The sequence below is a fragment of the Physeter macrocephalus genome, chromosome 21 (genome assembly GCF_002837175.3).
Source record: "Physeter macrocephalus isolate SW-GA chromosome 21, ASM283717v5, whole genome shotgun sequence".
Taxonomy (NCBI): domain Eukaryota; kingdom Metazoa; phylum Chordata; class Mammalia; order Artiodactyla; family Physeteridae; genus Physeter; species Physeter macrocephalus.
Genome location: NC_041234.1, coordinates 98176163 through 98194524, shown reverse-complemented (window position 1 = coordinate 98194524; position 18362 = coordinate 98176163).

Here is an 18362-nt window from a genome sequence, read left to right as displayed (position 1 = left end):
GAACACTCCCTAATACCATACACAAAAATAAACTCAAAATGGATTAAGACCTAAATGTAAGGCCAGACACTATTAAACTCTTAGAGGAAAACATAGGCAGAACACTCTATGACATACATCACAGCAAGATCTTTTTTGATCTTCCTCCTAAAGAAATGGAAATAAAAAGAAAAAGTAAGAAATGGGACCTAATGAAACTTAAAAGCTTTTGCACAGCAAAGGAAACCATAAACAAGATGAAAAGTCAACCCTCAGAATGGGAGAGAAGATATGCAAACAATTCAAGGGACAAAGGATTAATCTCCAAAATATCCAAGCAGCTCACGCAGTTCCATATCAAAAAAAACAAACAGTCCAATCCAAAAATGGGCAGAAGACCTAAATAGACATTTCTCCAAAGAAGATACACAGATTGCCAACAAACACATGAAAGGATGGTCAACATCACTAATCATTAGAGAAATGCAAATCAAAACTACAATGAGGGCTTCCCTGGTGGAGCAGTGGTTGAGAGTCCGCCTGCTGATGCAGGGGACACGGATTCGTGCCCTGGTCCGGGAAGATCCAACATGCCGCAGAGCGGCTGGGCCTGTGAGCCATGGCCACTGAGCCTGCGCGTCCGGAGCCTGTGCTCCGCAACGGGAGAGGCCACAACAGTGAACGGTCCACGTACAGCAAAAAAGAAAACCAAAAACTACAATGAGGTATCACCTCACACCGGTCAGAATAGCCATCGTCAAAAAATCTACAAACACTAAATGCTGGAGAGGGTGTGGGGAAAAGGGAACCCTCTTGCACTGTTGGTGGGAATGTAAATTGATACAGCCACTACGGAGAACAGTATGGAGGTTCCTTAAAAAACTAAAAATAGAACTACCATATGACCCAGCAATCCCACTACTGGGCATATACTTTGAGAAAACCGTAATTCAAAAAGAGTCATATACCACAATGTTCATTGCAGCACTATTTACAACAGTCAGGACATGGAAGCAACCTAAGTGTCCACTGACAGATGAATGGATAAAGAAGATGTGGCACATATATATAATGGAATATTGCTCAGCCATAAAAAGAAACGAATTTGAGTCTTTTGTAGTGAGGTGGAAGGACCTAGAGTCTGTCATACTGAGTGAGGTAAGTCAGAAAGAGAAAAACAAATATCGTATGCTGACATATATGGAATCTTAAAAAAAAAAAAAAGGTTCTGAAGAACCTAGGGGCAGGACAGGAATAAAGATGCAGACGTAGAGAATGGACTTGAGGACATGGGGAGGGGGAAGCGTAAGCTGGTACAAAGTGAGAGAGTGGCATGGACATATATACACTACCAAATGTAAAATAGATAGCTAGTGGGAAGCAGCGCATAGCACAAGGAGTTCATCTTGGTGCTTTGTGTCCAACTAGAGGGGTGGGATAGTGAGGGTGGGAGGGAGATACAAGAGGGGGTAGACATGGGAATATATGCATATGTATAGGTGATTCACTTTGTTATACAGCAGAAAGTAACACACAATTGTAAAGCAATTTTACGCCAATAAAGATGTAAAAAAAAAAAAAAGATAATTGAACAGTTAAATATGATGCCCACCTCTAACCTAAACAGAAGAGCATTGTAGAGCTATCAGTTTAGGAGAATTTAAATTTGACAAATAAAATCAGCATTGTTGCAGAACTTCAATATTTGCTCAAACCATGGAGATAAAGAAAAGAAAAGAAAATTCACTCTGACAATTTTTCTTTTATAGTTGGAATATTTACTCAAGTTTTTATCAATTAGGTTTAGAAATAATTAGGTTTAATCATCGTCTTAGTCTGTTTTATTTGCACCACCTTGACTGTTGTTCTTTTTAAATATATTTTTTAATCTTCTTTTCTGTCAATACTTTTATTATTCGCTTAGTATTTATATATTCCTTTACTATTCTATTGGTATTTACCCCAAAGATACCAAAATGTATCCTTCACTTATGGGAGTATGACATAAATTAGTACTTTTACCATTTCTCAACAATAGAAGGTCCTTCTTCCCTCTCCCACCTCCTACGTTATCATTGTCTTGTACTTTAGATCAGGGGTCTCCAACCCCTTGGCCACGGATCAGTACCAGTCCTTGGACTGTTAGGAACCGGGCCTCACAGCAGGAGGTGAGCGGCCAGAGAGCAAAGTTTTATCTGCTGCTCCCCATCACTCGCATTACTGCCTAAACCATCATTCTCATTACCACCTGAACCTCTCCCCCACCTCACTGCCCATCTGTGGAAAAATTATCTTCCACGAAACCAGTCCCTGGTGCCACAAAGTTTGGGGACCTCTGCTTTAGATCATTATGTTTTTCCAACATCACATTTTAATTTTTCTTATTTTATACAGTCAACATTTGTTAATATTCACCCCCAGCTCATTATAAATAAAATTACTATTTAATAAATATAGTCAATCTTTTGCCTCATTCAGAATAGTTTTCACATGGATCTCAGATTTCTCTAGCAACAAACAGTATTTGTGGACCCAAAACTATTTAAAATCACAATAAGTAGACAGAAGATGAGTAGCCTTTGCTTTACTTTCATGAGGTCACATATGTGCTTGCTTATGCATTTCCACTATGAAACATTAAGAAACAAAACACTTAGAACAACTAGTACAAAACATGCAATCCATTGTAATCTGTATGATATTGCCTGGACATTATATGATAGAAAGTGAATCATGTTGACATCCTTGATCTCCCTTGATTATGTTGATCTTATTTCTTCCAGCTTATTTTGACATATATGATTCTTCCTTCTGTTTCTACATTAATTGATTCAATTATGCTCCCTATTTGTGTCCCTATGGCACTTCAGTTTACCTAGACATTATACCTGGACCTCTTTTAGTCTGCCATAGATGATCCCTCTTATACCTTAGGTGGGGAAATGGGGCTTATGGGAAAGATATACAGGTGAGACCCTAAAAATATATTTTTTTCTGTAAATTATTTACTTTTGAACCATATATTTTATATATTCAAAAACACAATTAAACAAAAAGGGAAAACAGTGATCCCTAAAACAAGCCAAAATAAACAAATCTAATTGCATATCAAATTGGTAAAATAATCACACATAAAAATAATTGTTTCAAGTGACTTGTGACTTTGAATATAGTGTTGAGACTGTACATCTTTAGCAGGATATATTTTAAGGAAAAAGAAAAAGGCAGAGAAAAGTAAAAATCCACTTAGTAATTTCACTCTCAGTAGCAATATTGGCATTGTAATTTTGAAGCTATTATGTATATTGTGGGGTAGGGTAAATCAACCTTTCTTAAGAATCAAAGAAAAAAGACACAGATGTAAAATAAAAAACAATTTTAAGAAAAATTGACTTAATGTTTAATTTCAATTGAGCATATACATGAGAACTTATGATTTTCTTCATTGTTCTCACTAATTTATTTCCTAGTTTGCTCCACGGAAGGCCTAGAGGCAATGACGCCAGTAACAATGAGAAGACCTAGTCCCTAGATCTTGGTTTCTAAATACTATTGCCAATTAAAAAGGACCACGGCTTATTGCTGTGATGGTTTATTCCATGGCTAGAAGACAGAAGTACAAGTTTAGCCATGGACATCATGTTAGAGCAGAATGGAAGGGAGAGGATCAATAATTTACAAATAACGAGAATTGACATTTTAAAAATTGAGCTATAATTTGATAACAAAATGCAGATTTCAGGGTTGGGGCACCAAATGAAAAGTAGAGGCAAAATATAACATGTTTTACTTCTTTACTATATGGTTCTTTTTTTCTCTAGTGGTATTTTATTGTGAATCAACTTTCATTATGTTCTTAATGTTTCTCATAACTCCACCATGGTGATTATCTGATCCACCAAGGCATTCATTTAACAGTACTTTTGATCTGAGATCTATATTTCCACATTATCTTTGCAATAACTGTTTATTTGAAGTTGGTATCTCAAAAACATATTACTAATGCTTTAATTGATGTTTTGCATGGTTCTGAGTAATCATATGGTATGCATTACATCCCTCAATTATCCCCTGAATGGTATAATGGATGTATTGTAAAATCTGTTGATTTCTAATTGCAGAGTAGAATGTGCATGCATGTATGTAAAAATATGTATTTTAAGTAGATAATGCTGCAATTTGTTTTTCTAAAAGCTACTGCTACTTTATACTATTTAGCTGCCAGTGAATATATTCTGTGCATAAACAAAGTCCCTTTTAGTGTAATTGGTACCATACTAGTAATTCATAAAATTATCTCAGCCCTGAGGGATTGATCTGGTTGAAACTGCACTATTAATTTGTTTAAACATTAACCTTAAAAAAGAATTATAGGGCTTCCCTGGTGGCACAGTGGTTGAGAATCCACCTGCTGATGCAGGGGACACGGGTTCGTGCCCCGGTCTGGGAAGATCTCACATGCCGCGGAGCGGCTAGGCCGGTGAGCCATGGCCGCTGAGCCTGCGCGTCCGGAGCCCGTGCTCCGCAACGGGAGAGGCCACAACAGTGAGAGGCCCACCTACTGCAAAAAAAAAAAAAAAAACCCTTTCCTTACTTTTACTAATGTCTGCTTATATATAATCCATGTTGACAAAACACGTTGAATATTGACTTCATTATTTCACAATATTTTTATTGAAATGTAATTTACATAACATAAAGTTCAGCATTTTAAAGAGTACAATCCAACGTTTTTTAGTATATTCACAGAGTTGTGTAACCTCACCATTATTTAAATTTAGAATATTTTCATCCCTCATAAAGAAACTCCATACCAGTTATAATCACTCCTCATTCCCCCTGTCTCCAGCCCCTGGCATGTACTAATCTGCTTTCTGTCTCTATGTATAGTCCTATTCTGGACATTTCATATCAAAAGAATCATACAATAAGTAGTCTTTTTTGACTGGCTTCTTCCACTTACCATAATGTTTTCAAGGTTTATCCATGTTATAGCATCATTACTTCATTTCTTTTTAAGGCTGAACAATATTCCATTGTGTGGATATACCGCATTACATTTATCCATTTGTCAATTAATGAACATTTGGGTAGTTTCCACTTTTTGGCTATTATGAATAATACTGTTATAAATATTCATGTATGAGGATTTGTTAGCATATGTTTTCAGTTCCCTTGGGTATAATAACTTCTTGTTTTAACATTATGAGAAACTCCCACACTGTTTTTCAAAGGGGTTGCACTATTTTATAATCTCACCAGTAACATATGAGGGTTCCACTTTCTCATCATCATCACCAACACTTGTTATTTTATGTCTTTTTGATTATAGCCATTCTAATGGATATGCAGTGGTATCTCACTGTGGGTATGATTTGCATTTCCTTAATAACTAATGATGTTGAGCATCTTTTCATGTGCTTATTGGCCATATGTATATCTTCTTTGAAGAAATGCCTGTTCAGATCTTTTCTGCATTTTTAAATGGGCTATTCATCTTGTTATCATACAGTTATAAGAATTTTTACATATATTAATACAAGTTCCTCATCAGATACAGGATTAGCATACTTGTCTCCCATTCTGTGTCTTTTTAATTTATAAATGTTGTTCTTTGAAGTATGCTTTTAATTTTGGTGCAATACAATTTATCTATTTTTTCTTTACTTACTTGTGCTTTTGATGTTGTATGGAAAAAAACATTGCCTTACCCAAGGTCACAAGTATGTACTCCTGTGTTCCTTTCTAATAGCTTTCAAGCTTTCGTTCTTACATTTATATCTATCATCCATTTCAAGTTAATTTTAGTATATAGTGTGAGGTAGGGGTCTAACTTCATTCTTTTGCATGTGTATATCCAGTTGTCTCAGCACCAATTGTTAAAACATCTATACTTTTCTCCATTGAATTGTCTTGGCAACCTTGTCAAAAATCAATTGATGGTAAATGTATTTATTTCTGTAAACTCAACTCTATTCCACTGACCTATATGTTTATCCTTATGCCAGTTCCGCACTGTCATTATTACTGCGGCTCTGTAGTCAGTTGTGAAATTGGGAAGTCTTTCAACTTTGTTCTTTTTCAAAATTGATTTTACTATTCAGAGGCCCTTATATCTCCATATTAATTTGGGGAGCAGCTTGTCAATTTTCTGGGAAAAAAGCTGGAATTTTGATAAGGTTATACTGAAACTATAATTCAATATGGGAACTATTTGCATCATAACACTATATTAAGTTTTCTGATACATGAACATGGGGGGTATTTCCATTTATTTAGGCCTTCCTTAATTTCTGTAAACAATATTTTGTAGCTTTCAGTTTAAAAGTGTTGTACTTCTTATGTTAAACTTATTCCTGAATATTTTGTTCTTTTTAATCCTTTCATAAAGTATAGCTATATTTTTTAATTTCATTTTTTTCCTTTTTTTATTGGAGTATAGTTGCTTTACAGTGTTGTGCTGGCTTCTGCTGTACAGCAAAGTGAATCAGCCACACATATACATATATACCCCTCTTCCTTGGATTTCCTTCCCATTTAGGTCACCACAGAGCATTGAGTAGAGTTCCCTGTGCTATACAGTGTGTTTTCATTAGTTACCTATTTTATACATATTAGTGTCTATATGTCAATCCTAATCTCCCAATCCATCCCAACCCCCTTACCCCCTTGGTATCCGTACGTGTGTTCTCTACGTCTGTGTCTCTATTTCTGCTTTGCAAATAAGTTAATGTATACCATTTTTCTAGATTCCACATATATGCGTTCATATATTTGTTTTTCTCCTTCTGACTTACTTCACTCTGTATGAGAGTCTCTAGGTCCATCCATGTCTCTGCAAATGGCACAATTTCGTTCTTTTTATGGCTGAGTAATATTCCATTGTATATATGTACCACATCTTTTAATTTCATTTTTTATTGTTCATTGTTAGGACATAGAAATGCAACTGATTTTTTAAAATATTGATCTTGTGTACTGTAACCTTGTTGAACTTATTTAGTTCTAATAGTTCTTTGTGGATTCCTTTGGATTTTCTATATATAAGATCATGTCATTGGTAAATATAAATATATTTATTTCTTCCTTTCCAATCTGAATGGTTTTGTTTCCTTTTCGTGCCTCATTGCCTTGGCTAGAACTTCCAGTATAAATTTGAGCAGAAGTGGTGAGAGCAGACATCCTTGTCTTCTCATTTTTTAGTAATAAACTTTTAGAAAATATTTTGCCAAGCTTAATAATCATTATTTGATATTAGAGTTGGATGTTACATCTACATTGTCTACCCTTGCAATGTCTTTACTGGCAGTTGTGATAAGGAAAATATCTGTCTTTTCTTTAAAAAAACGTGTACTCTCTGAGAAGCGGGAAACGATAGTCTAATAAGATGCATAACCTCCCTGTGTGTTAGTGTTTCCTGTATTTATCAGGTATAGTTGTTAGTGAATGGAAAATATTTAAATTTCTTTCTGTATTGGGTCTCTTTCTACATATGTGGCTAAGTTTGAGGGAAGGTGAACAGAGCACTCACAATACAGTAATTTTTGAAACAAAATTTAAAGGTTTCTATACCCAATATGGAAAGCATTTAGCATCATTTTCTAATAGCTATTTTTGCAGAAAAGCTTATGTGGTGATGCCATTCAAGGCCTACTTTTTTTCTTGCTCTTTCCTTAGTTTATATGACTGTGAAAATTCAGAATTCAGTTTTAATCCAGCTGCAAATGACTCTTCTCAGTAACATACTGTGGCAGAGATTTCACAGGTCAACCATATCTATTGCAAAGAGTCAGTTCCTTTTATTCATTTCAAATTAACTTCCTTTTAGTTCCACCAATTGTCTCCTGATTTTCAGGAATATGTTCAAGCCATTGAGGAGCAGTGGAAACTGACATTCACTATGTCCATAATTATTTAGGGAGGGTCAGTCAAGGTCTTTTTTTTTTCAGGCTTAAAAGAATAATTTTCATGTCCTTCTTAGGACTCAGAGTTTTCTATCTCGGAAGAAGGAAAATACAAAATACATTTATCACCATCCATGGAGAGAGTGCTACAGTATGTACTTTTTGGAACCTCTTTATGTACAGAGTATTTTCAGCACTTAATTTTATTTGTAATTATAAATTTTCAATAATCAGTGTTGGTCTCTTTTTAAAAGAATTTTTCAAACTTAGAGTATGTTTTAATAGAGAAGGATTTATTATGAAAACAATCCTAGGCTCTACTCCTCCCTGGAGGGAACCATTCTTAAATATTTCAACTCCTTATAGTTGTCACTTCCATATCTCTAAATAATATGCTTACACTGCTAAATCTTGACTGATCAATTTTACACATTATCTTTTGCCTTCCTGATACAGATTAGGACTAAGATTACTTATATCCTATAAAATTAATACCATGCAAATATAATGACATATCTATTTTTCAGTACCTCTATTGTTTTTGTAAATAATACACTTACACCCTGATGTCTTGTTCCACCAAATATAAACAGAATCTCTCAGTTTTCACTTTGTAAGGAAATGATGTTAACACTTATATTTTCACTTCAGTTCTCCTGCCCCTTTTCATTCCCTTACAGTTGCTGTCTATATGTATACTTTTCCATGGCAACTGAATTTAAGTTGTCCAGTCTTTATCTACAGATTTTTCTAAAAGTTTAAAATAAGAAAACAATGTTTATGTTAGTATGAGAACATAAAGAACATGAACAAAGTTGTGTACTATGATTGCATTTCTTATTTTGTTATAACTTCTTTGCTGGGGTTTCTTCTTAAATAGTATTTATTGAGGTACAAATCATACACTATAAAATTTACCTTTTCACAATTTACAATTGAGGATTTTAGTATACTCAGAGTTTTGCTTCATCACCACAATCTAAGATTAGAAGACTTTTATAACTCCAAAAAGAAGCCCTGTATTCATCAGTGCTTGCTCCCAATACTCGACCCAAGTCCTAAGTAACCACAAATCTACTTCCTATCTCTTTGGAACTGTCTATCCTGGGCATTTCATGTTGGTCAAGGGGAACAAACTTGCAGTTAGAAAATGAATAAGTTCTGGAGACCTAATGCAGAGCATTGTGATTATAGTCAACAGTACTATATTATATATTTCAAAGTTGCTAAGAGACTAGATCTTAGATATTCTCACTACAAAATGAAATGATAATTATGTGACATGATGGAGTTGTTAGCTAACACTATGGTGATAATCATAATGAAATATATAAATGTATCAAATCAACAAGTTGTACAGCTTAAACTTACAACATGTTATATGTCAATTATATCTCAAAAAAAGTAATCATACAGTATGTGACCTTTGTGACTGGCTTCTTTCACTTAGCATAATGTTTTCAAGGTCCATCAATATTGTAGCAAGCTTCAGTACTTCATTCCAGTCTATGGCCAAAGAATAATATTGTACTGCATGGACATATCAAATTTAGTTATCCATTCATCAACTGATGGATATATAAGTTATTTCTATATTTTGGCTATTGTGAATAAAACTGCAACAACTATTTGTGTACACATTTCTGTGTGGGCACTTGTTTTCACTAATCTTGGATATATAACTAAGTAGCAAAGTTTCTGGGTCATATGGTAACTCTACGTTTAATTTTACTTTTAGTTATATAGCCAAGAGAAATGAAAACAAATGTCCACACAAAAATGTGTACACAACTGTTTGTTGCAGTGTTATTTGTAAGAGCCAAAATATAAAAACAACTTATATGTACAAAAACGAACTCAAGATGGATTAAAGACCTAAATGTAAGACCGAAAATCTTAAAACTCCTATAAGAAAACATAGGCAGAACACTCTCTGACATAAAATGTGGCAATATTTTTTTGGATCTGTCTCCTAAGCCAAAGGAAACAAAAGCAAAAATAAAGAAATGAGACCCAATTAAGCTTAGAAGCTTTTGCATAGCAAAGGAAACCAAAAGACGAAACAAAAAGACAACCTACTGAATGGGAAAAAATATTTGCAAATGATATAACCAATAAGCAGTTAATATACAAAATATATAAAGAGCTCATAAAACTCAATATCAAAGAAACAAACAACCCAATTTGAAAATGAGCAGAAGACCTGAATACACATTTTTCCAGTGAAGATATACAGATGGCCAACAGGCACATGAAAAGATATTCAATATCGCTAATCATCAGAGAAACGCAAATTAAAACCCCAATGAGATATCACCTCACACCTGTCAGAATGGCTCTCATCAAAAGGACCACAAATAACAAGCGTTGGCAAGGATGTAGAGAAAAGGGAACCCTCATACACTGTTGGTGGGAATGTTAACTGGTGCAGCTACTAAGGAAAACAGTATGGAGGCTCCTCAAAAAACTAAAAACAGAACTACCATATGATCCAGCAATTCTGCTCTTGGATATAAATCCAAAGAATATGAAAACACTAATTCGAAAAGATACATGCACCCCAATGTTCATAGCAGCATTATTTACAATAGCCAAGATTTGGAAGCAATATAAGTGTCCATCAACAGATGAATGGATAAAGAAGATGTGGTACATATATACAATGGAATACTACTCAGCCATAAAAAGAATGAAATTCTGCCATTTGCAACAACATGAATGGACCTGGAGGGTATTATGCTCAGTGAAATAAGTCAGACAGAAAAAAACAAATATTCTAAGTTATCACTTACCTGTGGAATCTTAAAAAATAAAACAGACTGATGAATATAACAAAACAGAAAGAGACTCACAGATAAAGAGAACAAACTGATGGTTACCAGTTGGGAGAGGGAAAGGGGGAGGGGCAAGAAGCGGGTAGAGGATTAAGAGGCACCAACTACTATGTATAAAATAAGCTACAAGGATATATTATACAGCACAGGGAATATAGCCAATATTTTATAATAACTTTAAATGTAATATAATTTTTAAAAATACTGAATCACTATGTTGTATACCTGAAACTAATATAATAACATAAATCACCTATACTTCAATAAAAATATTTTTTTGAGGAATTGCCAGATTATTTTCCAAAAAGGATACACTACTTACATTTTCATCAGCAGTGCAGGAGAGTTCCAATTTCTCCATGTCCTCCTCGACATTTGTTATTATTTATTTTTTTATAGTCACCCTAACACCTGTTATTACCTATTATTTTATAGTCACCCTAGTACATGTGAAGTTATACCTCATGAAGGTGCTGATTTCCATTTCCCTGATGACCAGTAATGTCAGGCATAATTTCATATACTTATTTTCCATTTGTATATCTTCTTTAGAGGAATGTCTAAGCAGATCATTTGCCCATACCTAATCAGGTTATTTGTCTTTTTCTTATTGAGTTGTAAGAGTTTTTGAGGTTGTCTGTATACAGGTCCATTACCAGATATATGATTTTCAAATATTTTCTCCCATTCAGGGGGTTGTCTTTTCACTTTTTGATCATATCATTTGCAGCAGGAAAGTTTTTAATTGTGATGCAGTACAATCTATCTACTTTTGTCTTTTGCTGCTTTTGCTTTTGGTGTAGCAAATAAACCATTGCCAAATCCAAAATAACGAAGATTTACCCCTATGTTTTCTTCTAAGAGTTTTATAGTTTTACCTCTAACAATTAAGTCTATTGTCTATTCTGTGATGTGTCTAGGTGTGGACATCTTTATTCTAGTTGGAGTTTTCTGTACTTCTTGGATGTGTATTATGAATATTTTTCATTTCAAACTTGGCAAGTTTCATTCATTTCTTCAGATACTCTTTCTGCCTCTTTCTCATTCTCTCCTCTCCTTCTGGTATTCCCACTATGCACATGTCCCACATTTCTCTGAGGTCCTGTTTTTCTTTAGTTTGTTTTCTCACTATTCTTCTGATGACATAATTTCTATTGGTCTATCTTCAAGTCCTTCTGCTAGCTCAAATACTACAGACTTTCACTGTCCTTATCAAAATTTAGTGGATTTTCTTGACTTTCACCATTTGTTGTATGCCCTCAGGACAATTTACAGAGATGTTAAATGATGTTTTTGTTATATATATATATGTGTGTGTGTGTGTGTGTGTGTGTGTGTGTGTATATATATATATACATATACACATATGTATTATATATGTATGTATTTTCTCCACTTAAATGGTTGTTTCTTGAAAGGGAGAGATTCTACTATACTCCTCCACAAGTCATCCCTGCCTGAGATTTCTAACTGTCTTTTTTTTTTTTTTTTTTTTTTTTTTGTGGTATGCGGGCCTCCCTCTGCTGCGGCCTCTCCCGTTGCGGAGCACAGGCTCCGGAGCGCAGGCCCAGCGGCCATGGCTCACGGGCCCAGCAGCTCCGCGGCATGTGGGATCCTCCCAGACCGGGGCGCGAACCCGGTTCCCCTGCATCGGCAGGCGGACGCGCAACCACTGCACCACCAGGGAAGCCCTCTAACTGTCTTTTTAAATTTAGGCTTTAAATTAATTGTGGTAAACAAAAGGTGGTCCCCCAAAGATGTCCATATCCTAATACCCAGAACCTGTGAATATGACAGGTTACAGAGAAAAGGGGATTTAAGTTTGCAGATAGAATTAAGGTTACTAATCTGAAGACTCTGAGATAGGGGTATTATCCTGGATTATCTGTTGAACCCAATGTAATCAAAAGGGTCCTTAAAAGTGGAAATATAAGGCAGAGGAGAAGTCAATGTCAGACTGTTGCAATGTGAGAACTTCACCATTGATTCCTAGCTTTGAAAATGGAGGAATGGACTATGATCCAAGGAATGTGAGCAGCCTCTACCAGCTGCTCACAGAAAAAGAAAAAAAATGGATTCTTCCTTAAAGCTTCCAAAAAGAAATATGGCCCTGTACTGACACGATGATTTCAGCCCAGCAATAACCACATCAGACTTCTGAACTACAGAACTGTCATATACTAGGTTTGTGTCACTTTAAGCAATCACATTTATGGTAATTTGTCAAAGCACCAGTAGGAAACAATGTACTCACCAACATGCCATTTAACCCTCCTTGCCTTCCAGAGTTCTCTATCCAGTTGTTCCAAGCTTTTCTGGTTGCACTCTAGGTCTGCCACACATCTACACATATATCACCTAAAGAAGTAGAGGTAAGATTATAATCATTGTTTACTAAATCTCATGTTGTATTAGTTATGCATAAATCACCTTAAGTTTTCAATTGCTGAAAGGACTCATAGGATTTACACTGTTTATACTCATCAAAGAGCTTCATAACAGGCAAAGGATATAACACAGCATCAGAAAAAGAAGGATATGCATTGACAAATATGCAAAGATCTCAGGTGCTGGCTTCTTTTCTTCCAACTGTTGGATCATGCAAGGATGCACTTTGGTTCCAGATCTCAAATGATTACGAGTGTGAACACACATCATTTGGGTACCAGGAAGCCCAAAGTCTATTCATTGTGTATTTTATAGTAAACTGATCATGTAAGCATATACTACTTATGTGACTAGCCTTAATCACTGAAATTCCCCAAGCCTCACAAAAACCCATTGCAAAGTCATCAATCCAATTATTATTACACAGTGCTGACAAAATGATAATCTCTACCCTTGAAACACTCATGGACCCATGGTTACAGAGCATCATTTATCTTTACTTAATGCATTTCATAGCACTGGCCATTGGTCAGTACCTTGAGATAAGCAAAAAATCAATTTAGACTAGATGAGATTAATCTATGTGATGTGTGTTTCTCTGTTTGCTTTTATGTCTTACATACTGTTCTCTGGAAGCTTCTTTTTATCATTGGAGTTCCAAAAAGAGATGCACTTAGGTATAGATCTGTTTGTTTGGTTTTTGTTTTGCAATTACTCACTTCTTTCACTTATTGCACTGGCTACACAATGAGCCCTTAATTCATGTTCTTTAGCTTCACAAAATTTTGTTATGACTTCCACAGTTTCCTCTCTTCTATGTTATATAGTCTCTGTTTTTGGATTCCCATTAGATATTGGGTCACGTGAACTTATGATCTGATCCTCTTAATGTTTTTCACTCTTATTTGCTTCTTCAGCTTGTTTCAGTAGTGTGTGTCCTTCTGGAAATTTGTCCATTTCATCTAGTTAACTGCTTTTTTTTGACATACAACTGTTCATAGTATTCTCTTATAACCCTTTTTATTTTCATAGAGTCAGTATTCCATTGTAGCTACAGAACATATTTTATATGATTAAATCATTTAAAATTTATTTGACTTATTTTAAGGCTTAAGATATCATCTATCCTACAGAATATTCCAGCTTCAGTTGAAAAGAATTTTTATTCTGCTGTTATTGGATGGAGTGCTTTACAGATGTATATTAGTCTAGCTGGTTTACAGCATTGCTCAAGTCTCCTATTTCCTTGTTCTTAGCTGTCTTATCCATTGACCAAAGTGACTGATTTATTGGCCCTACTATTATTATTGAATTGTCTATTTCTCCCTTAAACTATTTCAGTTTCAACTACTTATATTGTGGATTTATGTGGTTAGGTAAATTCATGTTTGTAATTGTTATGTCTGTTAGAAGAATTGCCCCTCTTATCATTATAAAATTGCCTTTTTTGTCTTTAGAAACATTTTTGCCTTCAAGTCTATTTTATCTCATATCAGTAAGCCTATTCCACTCTCTTTTCGATACTCCTTGCATGATATATCTCTTTAAAGTCTTTTAGATTAAAATTATTAGTGTCTTTAAATCTAAAATGTATCTCTTGTAGACCACATATATTTGGATCATTCTTTTAAACAGTGACACAAATATTCTAAACAAAATGCTAGCAATTGAATCCTGATATATGCAAGAATATGATACATCAAAGCCAAGTGAGGCTTGTCCCAGGAGTGCAACATTGGTTTAACATTTAAAAATCAATAATTATTCAATAAAACAATCAATAATTATAATCTCTTATATGAACAAGAAAAAGAGAAAAATTCTATAACGAACACAATAGAAGCAGAACAAATATTTGATAAAATTCAACCCTTATTCATGATAAAAATTATCGAGATAGGGATCGAAGAAAACTTTCTTAAACCTAAAAAATATGTAAGATAAGCTGCAGGAAACATTAAATTTAGTAATGAATAATTGAACTCAAGTTCCCTAAGAACAGGAACATTCCAGGGATACTGGCTCTTACCACTTCTATTAAACATTGTACTGAAGGTCCTAGTTAGTGTTACTTGACAAGAAGAAAAAATAAAAGCGACAAGAATTGGAAGGGGAGAAATAAAGTTTCTGGATTTGTAGAACTAATTTTACATGACTGTGCATGTAGGGAATCCAAAATAATTTACAATTAGTATTAAGAAGTTAACTGAGCAAATTCTGCAGCCTGTGGCAAGAAAACCACATTCACAGAAAGACAGACAAAATGAAAAGGCAGAGGACTTTGTACCAGATGAAGGAACAAGATAAAACCCCAGAAAAACAACTAAATGAAGTGGAGATAGGCAACCTTCCAGAAAAAGAATTCAGAATAATGATAGTGAAGATGATCCAGGACCTCAGAAAAAGAATGGAGGCAAAGATTGAGAAGATACAAGAAATGTTTAACAAATACCTAGAAGAATTAAAGAACAAACACCTAGAAGAATTGCAGAACAAACAGAGATAAACAATACAATAACTGAAATGAAAAATATACTAGAAGGAATCAATAGCAGAATAACTGAGGCAGAACAATGGATAAGTGACCTGGAAGACAGAATGGTAGAATTCACTGCTGCAGAACAGAATAAAGAAAAAAGAATGAAAAGAACTGAGGATACTCTCAGACACCTCTGGGACAACATTAAATGCACCAACATTCGCATTACAGGGGTCCCAGAAGAAGAAGAGAGAAAGGACCTGAGAAAATATTTGAAGAAATTATAGTTGAAAAAGTCCCTAACATCGGAAAGGAAATAGCCACCTAAGTCCAGGAAGCACAGAATGTCCCAGGCAGGATACACCCAAGGAGAAACACACTGAGACACACAGTAATCAAACTAACAAAAATTAGAGACAAAGAAAAATTATTGAAAGCAACAAGGGAAAAATGATAAATAACATACAAGGGAACTCCTAGAAGGTTAAGAGCTGATTTCTCAGCAGAAACTCTACAAGCCAGAAGGGAGTGGTATGATATATTTAAAGTGATGAAAGGGAAGAACCTACAACCAAGATTACTCTACCCAGCAAGGATCTCATTGAGATTCGATGGAGAAATCAAAAGATTTCCAGACAAGTAAAAGCTAAGAGAATTCAGCACCATGAAAACAGCTCTACAACACATGCTAAAGGAACTTCTCTAAGGGGGAAAAACAAAAGAAGAAAAGGACCTACAAAAACAAACCCAAAACAATTAAGAAAATGGTCACAGGAACATACATATCGATAATTACCTTAAACGTAAATGGATTAAATGCTCCAACCAAAAGACACAGGCTTGCTGAATGGATACAAAAACAAGACGCATATATATGCTATCTACAAGAGACCCACTTCAGACCTAGGGACACATACAGACTGAAAGTGAGGGCATGGAAAAAGATATTCCAGGCAAATGGAAATCAAAAGAAATCTGGAGTAGCAATACTCATATCAGATAAAATAGACTTTAAAATAAAGAATGTTACAAGAGACAAGGAAAGACACTACATAATGATCAAGGGATCAATCCAAGAAGAAGATATAAGAATTATAAATATATACGCACCCAACATAGGAGCACCTCAATACATAAGGCAACTGCTAACAGCTATAAAAGAGGAAATCGACAGTAGCACAATAATACTGAGGAACTTTAACACCTTACTTACACTAATGGACAGATCATCCAGACAGAAAATTAATAAGGAAACACAAGCTTTAAATGAGAAAATAGACCAGATAGATTTAATTGATATTTATAGGACATTCCATCCAAAAACAGCAGATTACACTTACTTCTCAAGTGCACACAGAACATTCTCCAGGATAGATCACATCTTGGGTCACTAATTCAATAATTTTAAGAAAACTGAAATCATATCAAGCATGTTTTGTGACCACAACTCTATGAGATTAGAAATGAATCATGGGGGAAAAAACATAAAAAACACAAACATATGGAGGCTAAACAATACGTTACTAAATAACCAAGAGATCACTGAAGAAATCAAAGAGGAAATCAAAAAATACCAAGAAGCAAATGACAATGTAAACACGATGGCCCAAAACCTATTGGATGCAGCAAAAGCAGTTCTAAGAGGGAAGTTTACAGCAATACAAGCCTACCTCAAGAAACAAGAAAAATCTCAAATAAACAATCTAACCTTACATCTAAAGGAACTAAAGAAAGAAGAACAAACAAAACCCAAAGTTAGTAGAAGGAAAGAAATCATAAAGATCAGAGCAGAAATAAATGAAATAGAAACAAAGAAAACAATAGCGAAGATCAATAAAACTCAAAGCTGGTTCTTTGAGAAGATAAACAAATATGATAAAACTTTAGCCAGACTCATCAAGAAAAAGAGGGAGAGGACTCAAATCATTAAAATTAGAAATGAAAAAGAAGAAGTTACAATGGACACTGCAGAAATACAAAGCATTCTAAGAGACTACTACAAGCAACTCTATGCCAATAAAATGGACAACCTGCAAGACATGGACAAATTCTTAGAAAGGTATAACCTTCCAAGACTGAACCAGGAAGAAATAGAAAATATAAACAGACCAATCAATAGTAGTGAAATTGAAACTGTGATTAGAAATCTTCCAACAAACAAAAGTCCAGGACCAGATGGCTTCACAGGTGAATTCTACCAAACATTTACAGAAGAGCTACTAACACCCATCCTTCTCAAACTCTTCCCAAAAAAATGCAGGGGAAGGAACACTCCCAAACTCATTCTATGAGGCCACCATCACCCTGATACCAAAATCAGAAAAAGATACTAAAAAAAAAGAAAATTACAGACCAATATCACTGATGAATATAGATGCAAAAATCCTCAACAAAATACTAGCAAACAGAATCCAACAATACATTAAAAGGATCATTATCATGATCAAGTGGGATTTATCCCAGGGATGCAAGGATTCTTCAATATATGCAAATCAATGTGATACACCATTTTAACAAATTGAAGGATAAAAACCATATGATCATCTCAAGAGATGCAGAAAAAGCTTTTGACAAAATTTAACACCCATTTATGATTAAAAAAACTCTCGAGAAAGTAGGCATAGAGGGAACCTACCTCAGTATAATAAAGGCCATATATGACACACCCAGAGCAAACATCATTCTCAATGGTGAAAAACTGAAAGCATTTCCTCTAAGATCAGTAAAAAGACAAGGATGTCCACTCTCACCACTATTATTCAACATAGTTTTGGAAGT